This window comes from Sebastes fasciatus, chromosome 13 (assembly GCF_043250625.1).
Source record: "Sebastes fasciatus isolate fSebFas1 chromosome 13, fSebFas1.pri, whole genome shotgun sequence".
NCBI lineage: Eukaryota > Metazoa > Chordata > Actinopteri > Perciformes > Sebastidae > Sebastes > Sebastes fasciatus.
Genome location: NC_133807.1, coordinates 18,724,669 through 18,745,135, shown reverse-complemented (window position 1 = coordinate 18,745,135; position 20,467 = coordinate 18,724,669). Strand labels below are relative to the sequence as shown.

General features: G+C 40.3%; 1 protein-coding gene, 1 long non-coding RNA gene and 1 pseudogene across 3 annotated transcripts in view; 1 reads left to right on the top strand and 2 right to left on the bottom strand.

Annotated features, from left to right (window-relative positions):
* Nucleotides 1-5,678, bottom strand: part of LOC141780671 (uncharacterized) — a 14,773-nt gene extending 9,095 nt beyond the window's left edge. Inside the window, exon 1 of the long non-coding RNA XR_012596709.1 lies at nt 5,455-5,678. This is a non-coding gene — a long non-coding RNA (uncharacterized LOC141780671). The remainder of the gene's footprint in view (nt 1-5,454) is intronic.
* Nucleotides 1-20,467, top strand: part of LOC141780667 (3 beta-hydroxysteroid dehydrogenase type 7-like) — a 175,133-nt gene that overhangs the window by 55,887 nt on the left and 98,779 nt on the right. The window lies entirely within an intron of this gene.
* LOC141780663 (3 beta-hydroxysteroid dehydrogenase type 7-like) lies at nt 7,252-18,821 on the bottom strand (annotated as a pseudogene).

The window sequence follows — 20,467 nt, the reverse complement described above, 5'->3', positions numbered from 1 at the left end:
CATAGTAAGGAACCATTCATTTACAAAAGGAAACATTCATTTACAAAATATGTAATGAAAACTAGCCCTTAATCCAGGTTGGACTATCTGCCACTACAGAAATGGGCAACCCGACTGGCTAACAATGGCCATATTGTCTCAATATTCAGCACAACTTAATTAAGGCCAACATTTTTTAACCCATGGGTGAAGTCACGTCCTTTAAAATCATCCAGAACAGGAGAAGGCGTGGGTTTCCTCTGTTTTCTGGTTTCCCGCAGTAAAACATTCATAAAACTGAATCAGTCATTGATTTTTCCTCCCCATCCCTTTTCCTTGCCATCATTCAGACCCTTGAAGTCTCACCTGAGACGTTGACAGAGACGATGAGGCTCTCTGGGACTTTGTGCCAAACGTCCACTAAGCTGGCTGTGTGGATGACGACATCGGTGCCACAGGATGCCTCCAACACGCTTCTGTAGTCTGTGATGTCCCCCTGAATGACCACCACCTTTGTTCGCTCTGAGGGAGAAACAGGCAGACATTTTGGGTGCTTTCACATTAGGGACCCGGGCCCGGATCCGAGTACACTTGTCCCCAAAGTCCAGTTCGAATGATTAGTGTGAACGCTCCATACGGTACCGTACGAGTCCACTTAAAAAGGTAGTCTGGAGTACGGTTCATGTGTACTTGGGCATGGTTTTCATCAGGTGTGAAAGCCAACCGTACCGAAACACGAAGGTGGACTGCTATTTAACGTGAGTAACTTTAGCAGTCAGCGAGTAGTTTTGAAACGCCGCCGGTCTCCACTGGAATCTGTATATGCTCGCAGCATGCACCTATCTGATCCTCTGAACTGCACGGCAGTTCAGATTATCTAGATCATCTTTCCTCCTCCTCCTTTTGTCATTGTAAACATAATTTTATTTCAATTGAGAAACAATTATAGATTTAATTCGATGGTGCAGGAGGAGAAATTTGTCAGTATATTTTGGGATACCAGGAATTTCCTCAAGAGTATGAGGTGAAACAGACTCTGCCATGCCTTTCTCACACCTTTTATTTTATACATTTTATTTAACCTTTATTTAACCATGACAAGCCATTAAGAACAAATTCTTATTTACAATGGCGGCCTGGCAAAAGGCAAAGCCTCTTGAGGGAAGGGGGTAGGGTCTATGTAAGGCATAATGTACAGCGAGCTCTGTCGGGGTTTATTTCACAACAATGACCCGCTAGCTGTACATTATCCTGTTTATTACACGGCTACTTACTTAAGGAATCAATAACTTGACACAAAAGCAGTCCACCAGAGTCTGATATCAGAACTGTGCCCATAGTAACGGTCTGTTATACATAGAAACAGTCTGCTATAAAGAAATAACAGACCGTAGAACGCCGTGATCCCCAATCCGCGTCAGGGTGTGGCATTGCCCTGTCAGGGTTTATTTCACAACAGTGACCGGCTCGCTGTATATTATCCCGCTTATTACACAGCTACTTACTTAAGGAATAAATAATTTCACACAAAACGGACCGCCAGAGTCCCACATCAGAACTGCTCCTATAGCAAAGGTCTGTTATACATAGCAACGGTCTGCTATAAATAAATAACAGACCACAGAAGGCTGTGACTGACCAATCAGAATTGAGTATTCAACAAAGCCATGTAATAAAAAGAAATGTCCTAAGTTAAAGAGCAGCACACAGCCAAACACTTCTGGCATACCATCACAACAAGCATTAGGCTACATATGACAACAAGCATTACATAACAGACAGATAAGCACACTAACATTTGGCAGTAGCAAACAACAGCATCGACAGCACAACAACAGAACAAGAGTAGCATAAACACGCAGTAAGTCAGTATGCAGCGCCCAGGTCTGCTAAACTCTGAGCACAATGGAAATATAAATTGTAAATCAACCAGGACTGACATCTTAAGGATTGCCACTTTAATTAATGTAGTGGTGAAACAAATCTTAGCCAGAAACTCAAAGCACAATTCTATTGTTTTTACGCAAATATAAATTGTAAATCAACCCTGAAATCTTAAGGATTACCACTTTTAACAGTTTTCTTCATCTCCTTGTATTTTTATATCTGGTATATTTGTATTGTACTTTGCACTATCTATCTATCTATCTATCTATCTATCTATCTATCTATCTATCTATCTATGTATCTATCCATCCATCCATCCATCCATCCATCCATCCATCCATCCATCCATCCATCCATCCATCTATCTATCATCTATCTATCCATCTATCCATCCATCCGTGAGGGCCAGCACCTAGGCAGGGAGCACCGCCCCTTGTAGGTGTGGTTGAGTGGAGCTTCTTGCCTTCATAAGGTCAGGTGTGGGTGATTAGAGTCTCTTTGTCTGACTCCTGGTAGATGTGTGGCAGGTCAACACTGTTTGTCCAGATTTGTAGTGCAGCTGTGTCCTGAGCCGTCCAGAGTGATGCTCTGTTACCCCATACTGAAAAGGGAAAGATTCAGCCTTTTGCCCCTCCCCCGGTTGAGCCACAGCAGAGCCAGTGAAGTAGGGCCCTGAGGAGAATGATTGAAGCTAGACTGCTGCTTTGCCTGGGTGTATTTAACACTGAAGCCTGATTTGACTACTGATAGTTTTAAATGGACTAAAAGAGAGACTGTGTCCAGCCACCCATTTGTTGATTTGGACACATCCAAGTCAGACTGTTGCATTGTTGTGGTGATTACTTGAAATACTTTTTAACCTTGTGATCCAGAACCAACTGATTAACATTACTTTGTATTTGTTTTTGTTCTTCCAGGCCGTGGGAGACCTGCGGGGAGTAGGCTAGTCGTGTTATTTCCCTTTTCACATGCCGTTTGGTAGGCCCAAAAGGGTGATAGTAACTTTTTACAGTTTCATACTTGTGATGGTGTGCCATGTAAAGAAATAGTTCATAGTGTGCTTACATGGTAAGTTTAAAGAGGGGTCATAATTAGAATCTCCCCGCAGACAGTACCCTGCCTTAGTATTTGGCATTTTTTTGTATTCTTTTGGGGTTTTAGTTTAAAAAGGGAGGACAGGTTGGAGTTTTTATGGGAAAACTGTTTTTAACTATTATTGTTGAATAAATATTAACTTTTGATTGTTCTCTCCTTTTTTAGGATATCAATTTCCAATCATGTTTTACCTTTAATTAAATACATTTGGTAATGTGAAACTGAATGCATGTTTCCCGCTCTTGAATCTGTGAATTTATTGGTGTCAACACTAAGTAATTGAGGCCTATGGCCTGTGGGTCTCTGAAGTAGCATTGCATTGGCCATTCTGTATACCGTGTTGGGTTACACATCCATCCATCTATCTATAATTACTGCAGTAGTTGACAGGAAGTAAATTTGGACCAAAGCTGTTGCCCTAGCAACAACAGAATGTCAAAGTAAAAGAGGCTAATGTAATGAGGAACCAGGCAAATAAACACTAACATTACACCACAAACAAGCAGAAATAGATACGATATGATGTTGTGAACCGTGCAGTTATAAAGCCTGAAGTTAAATTAAAACAAGAGCTTGAAAGAGTGACTACGCCGAGGTAATGTTAAATTAGCAGATTCTTAAATGGAGTCTGGTGCATTAATCCTCTTACCTGTGCTGAGTTCGTTTAAACTCAAGTCTATGTGTTTGTCAAACACCCGGATCTCTGCCAGTTCATCCTCCTTCAGTAAGCAGATGTCTGCCGAGGAAGCCGCAGCCTCCGGTGACCAGATAAACGGGACCAGACATGCTGAGCGTGGAGCAGAGAGCTGAACTGATGGTGACTGTCACTTCTCTCTGTGAGCACTGAGCTCTGCAGGCAGCAGCACCAACACCACCACCACGACACAGGAGGAGGAGAGCTAGGCACCTTTTTTTTTTTTTTTGGAAACTTGTAATGAAACATAGCAGCAGGGTCTGAAATTAAGCTTTTTCCTCACCTGCCACTGTGGCAGGTCACTGAACATTTCTACCCGCCACTAAATTTTTTGTCTGCCACATCTGAAATCTGTGTAGAACACTTTAGAGTTGTAAACACTGATTCAGTGATACCAGACAGTATAAACATGGAATATATCATGTAGCCTTAATCCCTAACTACTTTTAAGTCAGGAATTGCTTTTTCAAAATAATATTTCTTAATATGAGTGAAAATGATCTGTCATGTTGATAGGTGACCTGGAATTATTACCTGCCATAGCCAACAGTTACCCTGTATTTGGCATGATGCAGGTGCAAATTTCATTCACTGCATAGCAGCCAGTGGTGGAAAGTGCATTTACTGTTAAGTACTGTCGGCCTACTTAGGTACAAGTTTAATGTTTTGTTGTATTCTACTTGAGTATTTCCATTTTCTGCTACATTATAGGCTACTTCTACTCCACTACACCTCAGATGGAAATATTGTAATTTTTATTACACTAATATAAAAGATAAATCAATAAACAAAAAAAATGACAAATAAATATAATATTGATAAATAAATACGTCATTAAATGTAGCAAAAATAATATTGAAAATAAATGTAACCGTTAATAAATTGATATTTCTGTTTTAATATGCTTCTTTACTTATTAATTCCCTTATTTATTTACTCCTCTGTTTAATTTCCCTGTATTTAATTTTTATTAATTTTAAAATAATGTAATAATTTAAAATATTGCCAAAATAAATAAATCAAAAATAAACGCCAAAATAAATAACTATATTTAAAATTAATAAAAATAAATACATAATACATAAATACATAAAAGGGTGCGCATGAGGTTGGTATGCACTTGAAACTGTATTTGCAGTGGTGTTACAGCTGAGCCCACTCCAACTGACCAAACACATGAATTTGATGATGATTTTTAAGAACGAAGATGTTAACTTGTGTAAAACAAATATTATATTATGATGAGATATTTACTTATGGAAACGAGATGTTCTGTTTGTCAATGGTTGGCCTGATTTTCCCTATGTACACTCAAAATACTTTCATAATTTGACTGATGGATTTTTAAAAAATAAATATATCCACTAGTTGGACTAAATTTACTGACTTGTATCCTGATTTAACCCCATATATGAGTTACTTTCGGTCCTTTACGTGAGCCATATTCACTGTCAAGGCCATTACACACCATCATTTGGAGGTCACATATTACCTGAGGATCCCGGTCAAAGGGCAGTCTACTTGACTGTGTCCTCTAATAAGGGACTTTATCAGTTTATCAGATTTTGCAACAGCTCCCTCTGGAGCAACAAACTTCACATATGCAGTAATACTCCCTCAGACCTGGAAACAATCTTTGTATTAGTTCTGTATAGCAGACCATTGCTATGTATTGCAGACCGTTGCTATGTATAGCAGACTGTGCTATGTATAGCAGACCGTTGCTATGTATAGCAGACGGTTGCTATGTGTAGCACACAGTTGCTATGTATAGCAGACCGTTGCTGTGTATAGCAGACCGTTGCTATGTATAGCAGACCTATGTATAACAGACAGTGGCTATGTATAGCAGACGGTGGATATGTATAGCAGACCTATGTATAGCAGACGGTTGCTATCTATAGCAGACCGTTGCTATGTATAGCAGACCGTTGCTATGTATAGCAGACCGTTGCTATGTATAGCAGACCTATGTATAGCAGACGGTTGCTATGTATAGCAGATGCTTGCTATGTATAGCAGACCTATGTATAGCAGACCGTTGCTATGTATAGCAGATGCTTGCTATGTATAGCAGACCTATGTATAGCAGACCGTTGCTATGTATAGCAGATGCTTGCTATGTATAGCAGACCTATGTATAGCAGACGGTTGCTATGTATAGCAGACCGTTGCTATGTATAGCAGACCTATGTATAGCAGACGGTTGCTATCTATAGCAGACCTATGTATAGCAGATGCTTGCTATGTATAGCAGACCTATGTATAGCAGACGGTTGCTATCTATAGCAGGCCGTTGCTATCTATAGCAGGCCGTTGCTATATATAGCAGGCCGTTGCTATCTATAGCAGGCCGTTGCTATGGGCGCAGTTCTGGTATCAGACTCTGGCGGACCGTTTTTGTGTCAAAGAATCCGTTATTCCTAGTCAACACCCTGCCTGCCTGGCCGAACAGTGCCCACTCCGCTGCCCTGGTCCATTTGAACTTCAGCTCTGATGCTCAACTCACCCAGGACCGGCGTGCCACTGTGATCTGTCCGCCTGGAGCCTGGACCGGACAGCCAGCCAGGTGGGTTCCTATCCGTCCGCTCCCCCCGCCACAGCTCCGGTTCAATGACCTCCTCTCCGTGAAGTAAAAACACGATAAAAGAAGCGACACCGGGGAGCAGGAACCTCTGAACGGAGAGAGGACCTGGAGGAGCTAACGATCGGTGAGCTAGCTAGCTGGTTAAGCTACCAGCTAGCTAAGTTAGCTTATTTTATCTGTAAAGTTATTAAATCAATGTAGTGGAGTAAAAAGTACAATATTTCCCTCTGAGATGTAGTGGAGTAAAAGTATCAGAACATGGAAATACTCAAGTAAAGTACAAGTACCTCAAAATTGTACTTAAGTACAGTACTTGAGTAAATGTACTTAGTTACTTTCCACCACTGAGTACATGTTATACTGTTGTGTTTTTCTAAGCATTCTTTACTGCTCCTGTTGGAATAAAATAATGTTGATTATTTGAATAATTAATAACTATAATAATTATTTAACTGAAAAGTAGTCATGTGTTTTTGATACCTTCACTTTTTTTGCATTAAATCATACCGGGATGTGGGCATGGTAAGAAAACATATTCACACTGAAACTAAACCAGGTCTCCAGGCTGTACAAACTTTCATTATGATGTCATAATAAAATACGTAAATGAGCTCAGTTACGGAAAGAAAAACAGGAAAATGCAGCCTCTCCCTGTGATGTGAATCAAGTGCAAAACAACAACAAGAAAATTAAGAATATATCAAATCATCTTTATTAAAGATTTAAAAAATTTAACAAACTAAACATGATACATTTCATCGACAATATCATAAAAATATTCTTTAAATTATGCAACTTAAAACATTGCTATCAATAATATATATTACTGAAATACAGGTCCATGTGAAGTCCAGTAAATGCTTGTAAATTGTGTTTACATTTGTCATAATTTACATAATTACAAATGCTGATGTTAAATCATAACAAGGCTATTAAAGTATATCCGTCATCTGATTAAATTCTTTGATTGTGTTTTCTTTATGACTAAGCTAAGTGCTAGACAAATGCTAGACAAATATAACAATGAAAAGATCTTTTTATACTGTAATAATTACAGTTTGCTTTTACTGGGGTCATCCAGAGGAAACGTGTCGACCCATTTCTGTGTGCGGGCGCGACACTGGTCCCAGTCGTACAGAGGGCGGTACTGGAAGTGGCGCAGGGCTTTGTCTGTGCTGACAGTGAAGGAGGTGCAAGCCAGGGCGAAGGTGAAACTGTTCAGCAACGGCGTGTAGTTATGAAAGGGGCTCAGTATCCAGCGGAGCACATCATTGAGCATGGCCAGGAACCAGAGCACCGGAAAGGGTATGCGGACTCTTCTGAAGTTAAATGTGGAGAGGAGCAGCATGTTGAATTCCTCGTAGTTCTTGTAGGGTGAGTCGTCATAGCAGAAGAAAGATTCACCTCCGACTGTCTGCGGGCGCTCTCTCAGGGCTCGGGCTGCGAGTACATGCATCCAGGCCACGTTGCCTAGAAACACAGACAAGTGGGTGAATACCACATTGAATGATGGAAGATGTACTCAAGACATTTACCTTAAAATGTACTCAAGTGCCGAAAAGAAAAAGTAGTTGTTTTACCCATTACTTTTTAGAAACAACTTCATTCATTCTTTGGAATTTGTGGTTTACAAAGTTCTTCACATGTTATTAGGAGCTGAATTCATGGCCTACACCAAATACAGTATGAGGCTGAGAGATATAACTAAGATATAACTACTTTTAATTAAGAGGAAAAGCAGTCAGTCTGAAGAATGATTTCTGTCAGGGACAAATTATTGATGAATGAACATGTACCTGGTATAAATGTAAGTTATCATTTTAGAGAAAGTCCAGTTGTGTTGGGTGCTGTTACTCATGCTCACATGCACTATTACTAATTTGGTCATGAACAACAGCTGATGAACCGTGAGTGAATAACAAAAACACATCAGCACTGAAACCAGCATGTTGAGGCTGGTTTAAAAATGTCATCATTACATTTATTCAATGATGTACTCATACTGCTGTATATATGTATGTGGTGCTGATACTCTTAATAAGGTGTTGTTATCACCATCGACAGATTACTGAACGGGCCAACTGGGCACAGAGCTTCTGTTTGAAGTTACTGCTGACATTTCTTGTTGGGAAGTCACAAAGAGACGCCAAACTACCACAGAGATGCAAAACTACCAAATAGACACAAAACTACCAAAAGGAGATGCAAAAATACCAAAAAGAAATACAAAACTAACAAAGAGATGCAAACCAACCAAAAATATGTATATCTGTGTAATTTTGTGTAATTTTACCTGCATAGACCCGTCCATGTTCAGAGTCTTCTGGGACCCCCTCGAAGGCCAAGCCTCCTATTTTTACAGCCAACTTGTAGAATTCTTTAATTAGCTGGTGGCCCTCGCCGTAGATCCCCGTCGGCCTCAGAGAACATGTGTATAAACACTTTCCACCTTTCACCTGGACAGGAGACAAAACCAAGATTCAGTTTTGGGAAATCAGACGGGAGGCATACGAACATAAAAACATGAACCCAGAGCCGTCAAAGGGTAGAAGTTTATGGATTTTGATGGTAAACAGCAGGAGTGACACCAAAGCAAAGCCACAAGGGGATGGTCCAGCATTGTGTGGCAAAGTTGCTCAAGAAATTCCCTCATAATGTTTTTTTCAGGCTCTCCAGCCTCAGATTGTGTTACCCAGTCTTAACCCTTGTGCCTCACTTTAAAAAAGCTGCTCCGAAGCTGAGAGGACAAAAATGTCAATGATTAGGAACAACATTGACTATGATGCATTTTTATTTTGTGCAGGAAACCAGGCAAATAGCATGTGATTGCCCCATAGATCAAACATGAGAAAATGTCTCAATCTGGTAAAATATTGTAAAAAAAAACTACAATTTTGATGCTATAGATTGAAAGCCTGATATAATAGAATTAGGGCTGTCAAAGTTAACCGCGATAATAATGCGTTAACGCAAATTCGTTTTAAAGCCACAAAATGTCTTCAACACATTAACCCAATTGATATTTTGGAGGTTGTAGTGGGCTCAGTCCATTGGTACCAACCATGTCAGTCTAGCTTGTCACGAAGGAGGATAAATAACGCTCCAAACTTACGCTAAATTTTGGTCAGGAAAAACTGGAATGGCCATTTTCAAAGGGGTCCCTTGACCTCTGACCTCCAGATATGTTAATGAAAATGGGTTCTATGGGTACCCACGAGTCTCCCCTTTACAGACATGCCCACTTTATGATAATCACATGCAGTTGGGGACAAGTCATAGTCAAGTCAGCACACTGACACACTGACAGCTGTTGTTGCCTGTTGGGCTTGAGTTTGCCATGTTAGGATTTGAGCATATTTTTTATGATAAATGCAGTACCTGTGAGGGTTTCTGGACAATATTTGTCATTGTTTTGTGTTGTTATTTGGTTTCCAATAATAAATGCTTTTGCATAAAGCAGCATATTTGCCCAGTCCCATGTTGATAAGAGTATTAAATACTTGACAAATCTCCCTTTAAGGTGCATTTTGAACAGATCAAAATGGGTGATTAATTTGCGATTCATCACGATTAACTATGGACAATCATGCGATATGCTGATGCTGTAATGGCTGTCGGGTCATAAATCGTTGTTTTAATGGGTGTCAATGGGGATATTTTTGTCCTTAAGGGTCTGAGTGTATTTTGGCTACACAGTTTATTATAGACGTATTATAGGAGCTAAGGTTGAACTTCCACAATTAAAAAAAAAAAAAAAACGTCACACCCTTGCCAAAATTTATACCACATGCATAAACACAGCCAAAAGGATCAAAAAATTAAAAAGCCAATAATGTCCCTAGTGAGGCACAAGGGTTAAGCTAAGATATAATACAGTATAAAACTGATACTCAGCATTACAGTAATAAACATTAATAAATGTATCTGGATTCCAATAACCTTTTTTCTGTTCTGCATCTGCAGCTTTTTTGAATTCCATTACATCGTTAAGGTTTTATGATTATTTGAACACTATTTTTTTTGTTTTCTTAGTGTGTCTTTAAAGTGTACCAGTATTAATATCTCTGCCAATAAAACCACCACACTGTTGAACATAAAGTACCTTGGTGCCGTTAGCTTCCAGCACGATTTTCTCAGCCTTTGCCTTGCTCTTGGGATAGGCCATAGTGTGTTTCACTTTGTAAGGTGTGTCTTCATTGCCCCTGTAGAGAAAGAGTTAAACAGTGAGAGGAGGAGAAAGTAAGCAGGTGGTGTTTTCTTGACCTTGCCATGTGTATGAGAGGAATGTGTTTAAATGCAACTTGCGTTTTCTAAGGTTGTAGCGGGCTAGAAAACCTAAGGAATCCATTGGTACAATGGTTAGAGTGGTCATCCTTCAACCACAAGGTCGGTGGTTTGATTCCCGACTCCTACTTTCTGCATGTTGGCGTGTCTTTGAGCCAGACACTTGACCCCAAATTGCACTTTACAGCAGCTCACTGCTCCTTAGGATGCAGAGGTCAAATTTCATGTATGCAACTGTATGTGGCAAATCTAATAAAGGGTTGAGGTTAAAGAAAGGTTAAAACATGTTGCTCGCTGTACGGCATGTCTGACATACCAGACGGTCTCATGCAAAACATTACGGAGGGACAGTGTGACAGTAAGATAGTGAGTGAGTCTTTAAACGCCTCTTGATTATACCAGCAGGGTGCTGGATACAGTGTGTTGTGTACTTTTGTCTCCAACCAATCATATCTATTCTGAACAGGCTTTCCATGATTGCATTCAAGAAAGTGACCACAGAAACGTAACTGAGCCAAAGCGTTTCTAAAAACGAGAGTGAAAGTCCAACCATGTGTACTCGGTGAGGAAAACAAACAAGTAAAACCAGAAGGATATTTTTTTGAGCTTCACCTGATGAAGTCGTCTCCTTCGGCGTTGGGGCCGATCACCTCCATGCTGCTGGTGTAGAGCAGGCACTGGATACCACACTCCACACAGGCCTTAATCACGTTCTCCGTCCCTGAGGAGAGAAAACGTTGTCATTAGAGAGATGGAGGATGCTGGGGTTGGATGGATCAGATTGAATTTTATTGGGTAATCCTCCACAGCTTCACAAACATGGAAAACACGGACAACTCCCAGACCGGACAACACCGTAGTAGCAACCTGTCAATCACAAGGGAGCCACGCCTTTAAGCATACCCTGCTTTATCGTCTATCTGACTCTAAATGGGACCATAATTTACTAAATGAACATCATGCTGTATTGAAGAAGACTTGAAACTAGCGATTGAGACCATAAACTCATGTTTACAATGTTTACTGAGGTAATAAATCAAGTGAGAAGTAGGGTCATTTTCTCATAGACTTCTATACAATCAGACTTCTTTTTGCAACCAGAGGAGTCGCCCCCTGCTGGTTTGTTGAAGAATGCAAGTTTAAGGCACTTCAGCATTGACTTCACTTTTCAGACCTGGAGGTTGCCCACTGGGGGAACCAATGGGGGCTGAAAGCCACAGACAATCTGGGGAAGTCAGAAAGTATTGAGAGAAGGATTAACAAATTATTGTTTACAGAAAAATATAAATATATGACATCAGCAGCGTTATCCTTAAAATGTATTTCAATAGCTGTAAACTAAACAATCTAAATACAGTGATAAGGTGGAAAATCTTGCTGCATTCAAGTGCTCCTTTGACACGCATACTTCCCAATGTGTACAACCAAAGTGGTGCAGAGCTACATTGAGATGTAGCAGCAGAGGGAAGGAGGTTATCTATTCTATTTGGCTGCTACCTGTTATTTTGATAATGTAGTATAAAGACTGCGAAATATATTATCTAAATATTGTGATACTGTTTTCAGCAAATGATTGACTACACTCAGATCAGATCATCAGATTTTAACAGATCGGACTTAGTGGCTTATAAAGCTGAAAGTCCGTCCTTGACTTTGCATTTCAGGAATAATTGATTTGTACCAAGCCCGAGTACGGCACACAGTGTTCCCGTTAATCAAATAAAGTGGACTTTCTGGATCAAGTGTACTCGGATCCCAGCCCAGGTCCCTGATAAGAAAGCCTCCATACTGAGTAAAAGTTACACTATTGGTCGTTGAGTGTTGGAGTTTCCCAATTGGCCGTTGTTGTGCATTTATATTGCAGACAATGATTTTATTTTTTCAATTTTGCCTGAACTTAATTTGTAAGAGCTGTCTTTGGGATTCTGAATGGCTAATATACTACATTAAACAATATCTTTTATCCTAAATAGATTCAGTATTATGGCCTATAGGCAGGCAATTACAATCTGTCACTTCCTGTTTTGCCGTTTTTGGTTTGTGGTTTGTTTTGAAGCTGGGAGGAGAGGTTGAAGAGTCTTACTAACGGTAAATGAGGAGTTGTTTTAGTTGATAATGTAAGTTTTGTTTGGAAAGGTTAAAGCCTTTAGCAGAACTATTTATGGACTTGTCTCAATTGTCTTTCATTCTAATCGCAAGGTAACATTATGGACTTTTACTTTACGATGATAATGCAGAGAAATCCCTGGGATTTTGCAAAATTACAAGCTTGACCTGAACTGCTGAAGTGCAAATCTCCTTTCTCTGACTGGATTACTTCAACCTACCTCATCAAGACATGGATTATTTTTTATTTGCTTTACTGAAAGGACATTGTGTAAAGGCATGAGGTAAGCTGACAACAAGTGATGTTCATATATGACGACTGATTGACACACACACACACACACACACACACACACTCTCAGACAGTTCAACACAAGTGACGCACCATTTCATATGTTGTGGGTCCTGTTTTGTGCTAAAAGCTGCTTGTGGATTATATATCATTTAGTTTTTCCTCTTTCTTTTTTTGGTGTACTCATGAGTTTTATTCTTGTCAGGCTGAAAAGCCCCTCAAGCAGCATTTATGCCATCATGTGACACCTAAACTCCCCACTGAACACCAAACTAATAGGGTTAAGCAGTTGACAGCAGGATGACCAACCATGCATAGTAAGGAACCATTCATTTACAAAAGGAAACATTCATTTACACAATATGTAATGAAAACTAGCCCTTAATCCAGGTTGGACTATCGGCCACTACAGAAATGGGCAACCCGACTGGCTAACAATGGCCATATTGTCTCAATATTCAGCACAACTTAATTAAGGCCAACATTTTTTAACCCATGGGTGAAGTCACGTCCTTGAAAATCATCCAAAACAGGAGAAGGCGTGGATTTCCTCTGTTTTCTGGTTTCCCGCAGTAAAACATTCATAAAACTGAATCAGTCATTGATTTTTCCTCCCCATCCCTTTTCCTTGCCATCATTCAGACCCTTGAAGTCTCACCTGAGACGTTGACAGAGACGATGAGGCTCTCTGGGACTTTGTGCCAAACGTCCACTAAGCTGGCTGTGTGGATGACGACATCGGTGCCACAGGATGCCTCCAACACGCTTCTGTAGTCTGTGATGTCCCCCTGAATGACCACCACCTTTGTTCGCTCTGAGGGAGAAACAGGCAGACATTTTGGGTGCTTTCACATTAGGGACCTGGGCCCGGATCCGAGTACACTTGTCCCCAAAGTCCAGTTCGAATGATTAGTGTGAACCAGTGGCGGCTGGTGGATTTTTTTTTGGGTAGGGCCAATCAATTTCAACAAACATCCTAGTACGATTCAATGCAAAAAAAGGTATCAAAAACGCATTACTACTTTGCAGTTACATTTTTATCATTTATTCCAACACTGACATAAGGACATCTTATTCATACAATTCAGTATGTTAATATACTAGTGCTTGGCTGTTCCATTGTCATGCCGTTAAAATGGGCTGTGAGAGAAGAGAAGTGGAGAGAGACGAGAAGACAAGATCACGCGAGAACTGACATGAGCCCTGACGAGAACAGAGAGAGACACACGTGAACGTGCGCGCGCACACCATGGGCCAAATCAGTTTGGCCCTCCCGGAAGTCTTTTTTACGGCGCTGATTGGATGAATTGTATGTCATTCATGCTTGTAATCATATATCTTTAATCAGTGATTGGCTGTACTGCTTATTAGACCCGCCTTCCTTGGGCCAAATCCATTTGGCCCCAGAAAGTGCACGTGCAGCAGAGCAGCTGAGAGGTGCACTAGCAGAGAGTTCAAGGAGGAAAGCAGATATTTGGCGCAGTTATCCTATTTTACAAATATTACGGGTATATTCCATAGGTCAAAAACACACATATTGACAATTTTTAGAATTTTTATAATTTTTATAATTAATAATTTTATAATTTTTTTTTTTTTTGGTGGCTCAAGGTGGGTGGGGCCAGGCCCCGTGGCCCTCTATTGGCCGGCCGCCACTGGTGTGAACGCTCCATACGGTACCGTACGAGTCCACTTAAAAAGGTAGTCTGGAGTACGGTTCATGTGTACTTGGGCATGGTTTTCATCAGGTGTGAAAGCCAACCGTACCGAAACACGAAGGTGGACTGCTATTTAACGTGAGTAACTTTAGCAGTCAGCGAGTAGTTTTGAAACGCCGCCGGTCTCCACTGGAATCTGTATATGCTCGCAGCATGCACCTATCTGATCCTCTGAACTGCACGGCAGTTCAGATTATCTAGATCATCTTTCCTCCTCCTCCTTTTGTCATTGTAAACATAATTTTATTTCAATTGAGAAACAATTATAGATTTAATTCGATGGTGCAGGAGGAGAAATTTGTCAGTATATTTTGGGATACCAGGAATTTCCTCAAGAGTATGAGGTGAAACAGACTCTGCCATGCCTTTCTCACACCTTTTATTTTATACATTTTATTTAACCTTTATTTAACCATGACAAGCCATTAAGAACAAATTCTTATTTACAATGGCGGCCTGGCAAAAGGCAAAGCCTCTTGAGGGAAGGGGGTAGGGTCTATGTAAGGCATAATGTACAGCGAGCTCTGTCGGGGTTTATTTCACAACAATGACCCGCTAGCTGTACATTATCCTGTTTATTACACGGCTACTTACTTAAGGAATCAATAACTTGACACAAAAGCAGTCCACCAGAGTCTGATATCAGAACTGTGCCCATAGTAACGGTCTGTTATACATAGAAACAGTCTGCTATAAAGAAATAACAGACCGTAGAACGCCGTGATCCCCAATCCGCGTCAGGGTGTGGCATTGCCCTGTCAGGGTTTATTTCACAACAGTGACCGGCTCGCTGTATATTATCCCGCTTATTACACAGCTACTTACTTAAGGAATAAATAATTTCACACAAAACGGACCGCCAGAGTCCCACATCAGAACTGCTCCTATAGCAAAGGTCTGTTATACATAGCAACGGTCTGCTATAAATAAATAACAGACCACAGAAGGCTGTGACTGACCAATCAGAATTGAGTATTCAACAAAGCCATGTAATAAAAAGAAATGTCCTAAGTTAAAGAGCAGCACACAGCCAAACACTTCTGGCATACCATCACAACAAGCATTAGGCTACATATGACAACAAGCATTACATAACAGACAGATAAGCACACTAACATTTGGCAGTAGCAAACAACAGCATCGACAGCACAACAACAGAACAAGAGTAGCATAAACACGCAGTAAGTCAGTATGCAGCGCCCAGGTCTGCTAAACTCTGAGCACAATGGAAATATAAATTGTAAATCAACCAGGACTGACATCTTAAGGATTGCCACTTTAATTAATGTAGTGGTGAAACAAATCTTAGCCAGAAACTCAAAGCACAATTCTATTGTTTTTACGCAAATATAAATTGTAAATCAACCCTGAAATCTTAAGGATTACCACTTTTAACAGTTTTCTTCATCTCCTTGTATTTTTATATCTGGTATATTTGTATTGTACTTTGCACTATCTATCTATCTATCTATCTATCTATCTATCTATCTATCTATCTATCTATCTATCTATCTATCTATCTATCTATCTATCTATCTATCTATCTATCTATCTATCCATCCATCCATCCATCCATCCATCCATCCATCCATCCATCCATCCATCCATCCATCCATCTATCTATCATCTATCTATCCATCTATCCATCCATCCGTGAGGGCCAGCACCTAGGCAGGGAGCACCGCCCCTTGTAGGTGTGGTTGAGTGGAGCTTCCTGCCTTCATAAGGTCAGGTGTGGGTGATTAGAGTCTCTTTGTCTGACTCCTGGTAGATGTGTGGCAGGTCAACACTGTTTGTCCAGATTTGTAGTGCAGCTGTGTCCTGAGCCGTCCAGAGTGATGCTCTGTTACCCCATACTGAAAAGGGAAAGATTCAGCCTTTTGCCCCTCCCCCGGTTGAGCCACAGCAGAGCCAGTGAAGTAGGGCCCTGAGGAGAATGATTGAAGCTAGACTGCTGCTTTGCCTGGGTGTATTTAACACTGAAGCCTGATTTGACTACTGATAGTTTTAAATGGACTAAAAGAGAGACTGTGTCCAGCCACCCATTTGTTGATTTGGACACATCCAAGTCAGACTGTTGCATTGTTGTGGTGATTACTTGAAATACTTTTTAACCTTGTGATCCAGAACCAACTGATTAACATTACTTTGTATTTGTTTTTGTTCTTCCAGGCCGTGGGAGACCTGCGGGGAGTAGGCTAGTCGTGGTATTTCCCTTTTCACATGCCGTTTGGTAGGCCCAAAAGGGTGATAGTAACTTTTTACAGTTTCATACTTGTGATGGTGTGCCATGTAAAGAAATAGTTCATAGTGTGCTTACATGGTAAGTTTAAAGAGGGGTCATAATTAGAATCTCCCCGCAGACAGTACCCTGCCTTAGTATTTGGCATTTTTTTGTATTCTTTTGGGGTTTTAGTTTAAAAAGGGAGGACAGGTTGGAGTTTTTATGGGAAAACTGTTTTTAACTATTATTGTTGAATAAATATTAACTTTTGATTGTTCTCTCCTTTTTTAGGATATCAATTTCCAATCATGTTTTACCTTTAATTAAATACATTTGGTAATGTGAAACTGAATGCATGTTTCCCGCTCTTGAATCTGTGAATTTATTGGTGTCAACACTAAGTAATTGAGGCCTATGGCCTGTGGGTCTCTGAAGTAGCATTGCATTGGCCATTCTGTATACCGTGTTGGGTTACACATCCATCCATCTATCTATAATTACTGCAGTAGTTGACAGGAAGTAAATTTGGACCAAAGCTGTTGCCCTAGCAACAACAGAATGTCAAAGTAAAAGAGGCTAATGTAATGAGGAACCAGGCAAATAAACACTAACATTACACCACAAACAAGCAGAAATAGATACGATATGATGTTGTGAACCGTGCAGTTATAAAGCCTGAAGTTAAATTAAAACAAGAGCTTGAAAGAGTGACTACGCCGAGGTAATGTTAAATTAGCAGATTCTTAAATGGAGTCTGGTGCATTAATCCTCTTACCTGTGCTGAGTTCGTTTAAACTCAAGTCTATGTGTTTGTCAAACACCCGGATCTCTGCCAGTTCATCCTCCTTCAGTAAGCAGATGTCTGCCGAGGAAGCCGCAGCCTCCGGTGACCAGATAAACGGGACCAGACATGCTGAGTGTGGAGCAGAGAGCTGAACTGATGGTGACTGTCACTTCTCTCTGTGAGCACTGAGCTCTGCAGGCAGCAGCACCAACACCACCACCACGACACAGGAGGAGGAGAGCTAGGCACCTTTTTTTTTTTTTTTGGAAACTTGTAATGAAACATAGCAGCAGGGTCTGAAATTAAGCTTTTTCCTCACCTGCCACTGTGGCAGGTCACTGAACATTTCTACCCGCCACTAAATTTTTTGTCTGCCACATCTGAAATCTGTGTAGAACACTTTAGAGTTGTAAACACTGATTCAGTGATACCAGACAGTATAAACATGGAATATATCATGTAGCCTTAATCCCTAATTACTTTTAAGTCAGGAATTGCTTTTTCAAAATAATATTTCTTAATATGAGTGAAAATGATCTGTCATGTTGATAGGTGACCTGGAATTATTACCTGCCATAGCCAACAGTTACCCTGTATTTGGCATGATGCAGGTGCAAATTTCATTCCCTGCATAGCAGCCAGTGGTGGAAAGTGCATTTACTGTTAAGTACTGTCGGCCTACTTAGGTACAAGTTTAATGTTGTTGTATTCTACTTGAGTATTTCCATTTTCTGCTACATTATAGGCTACTTCTACTCCACTACACCTCAGATGGAAATATTGTAATTTTTATTACACTAATATAAAAGATAAATCAATAAACAAAAAAAATGACAAATAAATATAATATTGATAAATAAATACGTCATTAAATGTAGCAAAAATAATATTGAAAATAAATGTAACCGTTAATAAATTGATATTTCTGTTTTAATATGCTTCTTTACTTATTAATTCCCTTATTTATTTACTCCTCTGTTTAATTTCCCTGTATTTAATTTTTATTAATTTTAAAATAATGTAATAATTTAAAATATTGCCAAAATAAATAAATCAAAAATAAACGCCAAAATAAATAACTATATTTAAAATTAATAAAAATAAATACATAATACATAAATACATAAAAGGGTGCGCATGAGGTTGGTATGCACTTGAAACTGTATTTGCAGTGGTGTTACAGCTGAGCCCACTCCAACTGACCAAACACATGAATTTGATGATGATTTTTAAGAACGAAGATGTTAACTTGTGTAAAACAAATATTATATTATGATGAGATATTTACTTATGGAAACGAGATGTTCTGTTTGTCAATGGTTGGCCTGATTTTCCCTATGTACACTCAAAATACTTTCATAATTTGACTGATGGATTTTTAAAAAATAAATATATCCACTAGTTGGACTAAATTTACTGACTTGTATCCTGATTTAACCCCATATATGAGTTACTTTCGGTCCTTTACGTGAGCCACATTCACTGTCAAGGCCATTACACACCATCATTTGGAGGTCACATATTACCTGAGGATCCCGGTCAAAGGGCAGTCTACTTGACTGTGTCCTCTAATAAGGGACTTTATCAGTTTATCAGATTTTGCAACAGCTCCCTCTGGAGCAACAAACTTCACATATGCAGTAATACTCCCTCAGACCTGGAAACAATCTTTGTATTAGTTCTGTATAGCAGACCGTTGCTATGTATAGCAGACCATTGCTATGTATTGCAGACCGTTGCTATGTATAGCAGACTGTGCTATGTATAGCAGACCGTTGCTATGTATAGCAGACGGTTGCTATGTGTAGCACACAGTTGCTATGTATAGCAGACCGTTGCTGTGTATAGCAGACCATTGCTATGTATAGCAGACCTATGTATAACAGACAGTGGCTATGTATAGCAGACGGTGGATATGTATAGCAGACCTATGTATAGCAGACGGTTGCTATCTATAGCAGACCGTTGCTATGTATAGCAGACCGTTGCTATGTATAGCAGACCGTTGCTATGTATAGCAGACCTATGTATAGCAGACGGTTGCTATGTATAGCAGATGCTTGCTATGTATAGCAGACCTATGTATAGCAGACCGTTGCTATGTATAGCAGATGCTTGCTATGTATAGCAGACCTATGTATAGCAGACCGTTGCTATGTATAGCAGATGCTTGCTATGTATAGCAGACCTATGTATAGCAGACGGTTGCTATGTATAGCAGACCGTTGCTATGTATAGCAGACCTATGTATAGCAGACGGTTGCTATCTATAGCAGACCTATGTATAGCAGATGCTTGCTATGTATAGCAGACCTATGTATAGCAGACGGTTGCTATCTATAGCAGGCCGTTGCTATCTATAGCAGGCCGTTGCTATATATAGCAGGCCGTTGCTATCTATAGCAGGCCGTTGCTATGGGCGCAGTTCTGGTATCAGACTCTGGCGGACCGTTTTTGTGTCAAAGAATCCGTTATTCCTAGTCAACACCCTGCCTGCCTGGCCGAACAGTGCCCACTCCGCTGCCCTGGTCCATTTGAACTTCAGCTCTGATGCTCAACTCACCCAGGACCGGCGTGCCACTGTGATCTGTCCGCCTGGAGCCTGGACCGGACAGCCAGCCAGGTGGGTTCCTATCCGTCCGCTCCCCCCGCCACAGCTCCGGTTCAATGACCTCCTCTCCGTGAAGTAAAAACACGATAAAAGAAGCGACACCGGGGAGCAGGAACCTCTGAACGGAGAGAGGACCTGGAGGAGCTAACGATCGGTGAGCTAGCTAGCTGGTTAAGCTACCAGCTAGCTAAGTTAGCTTATTTTAT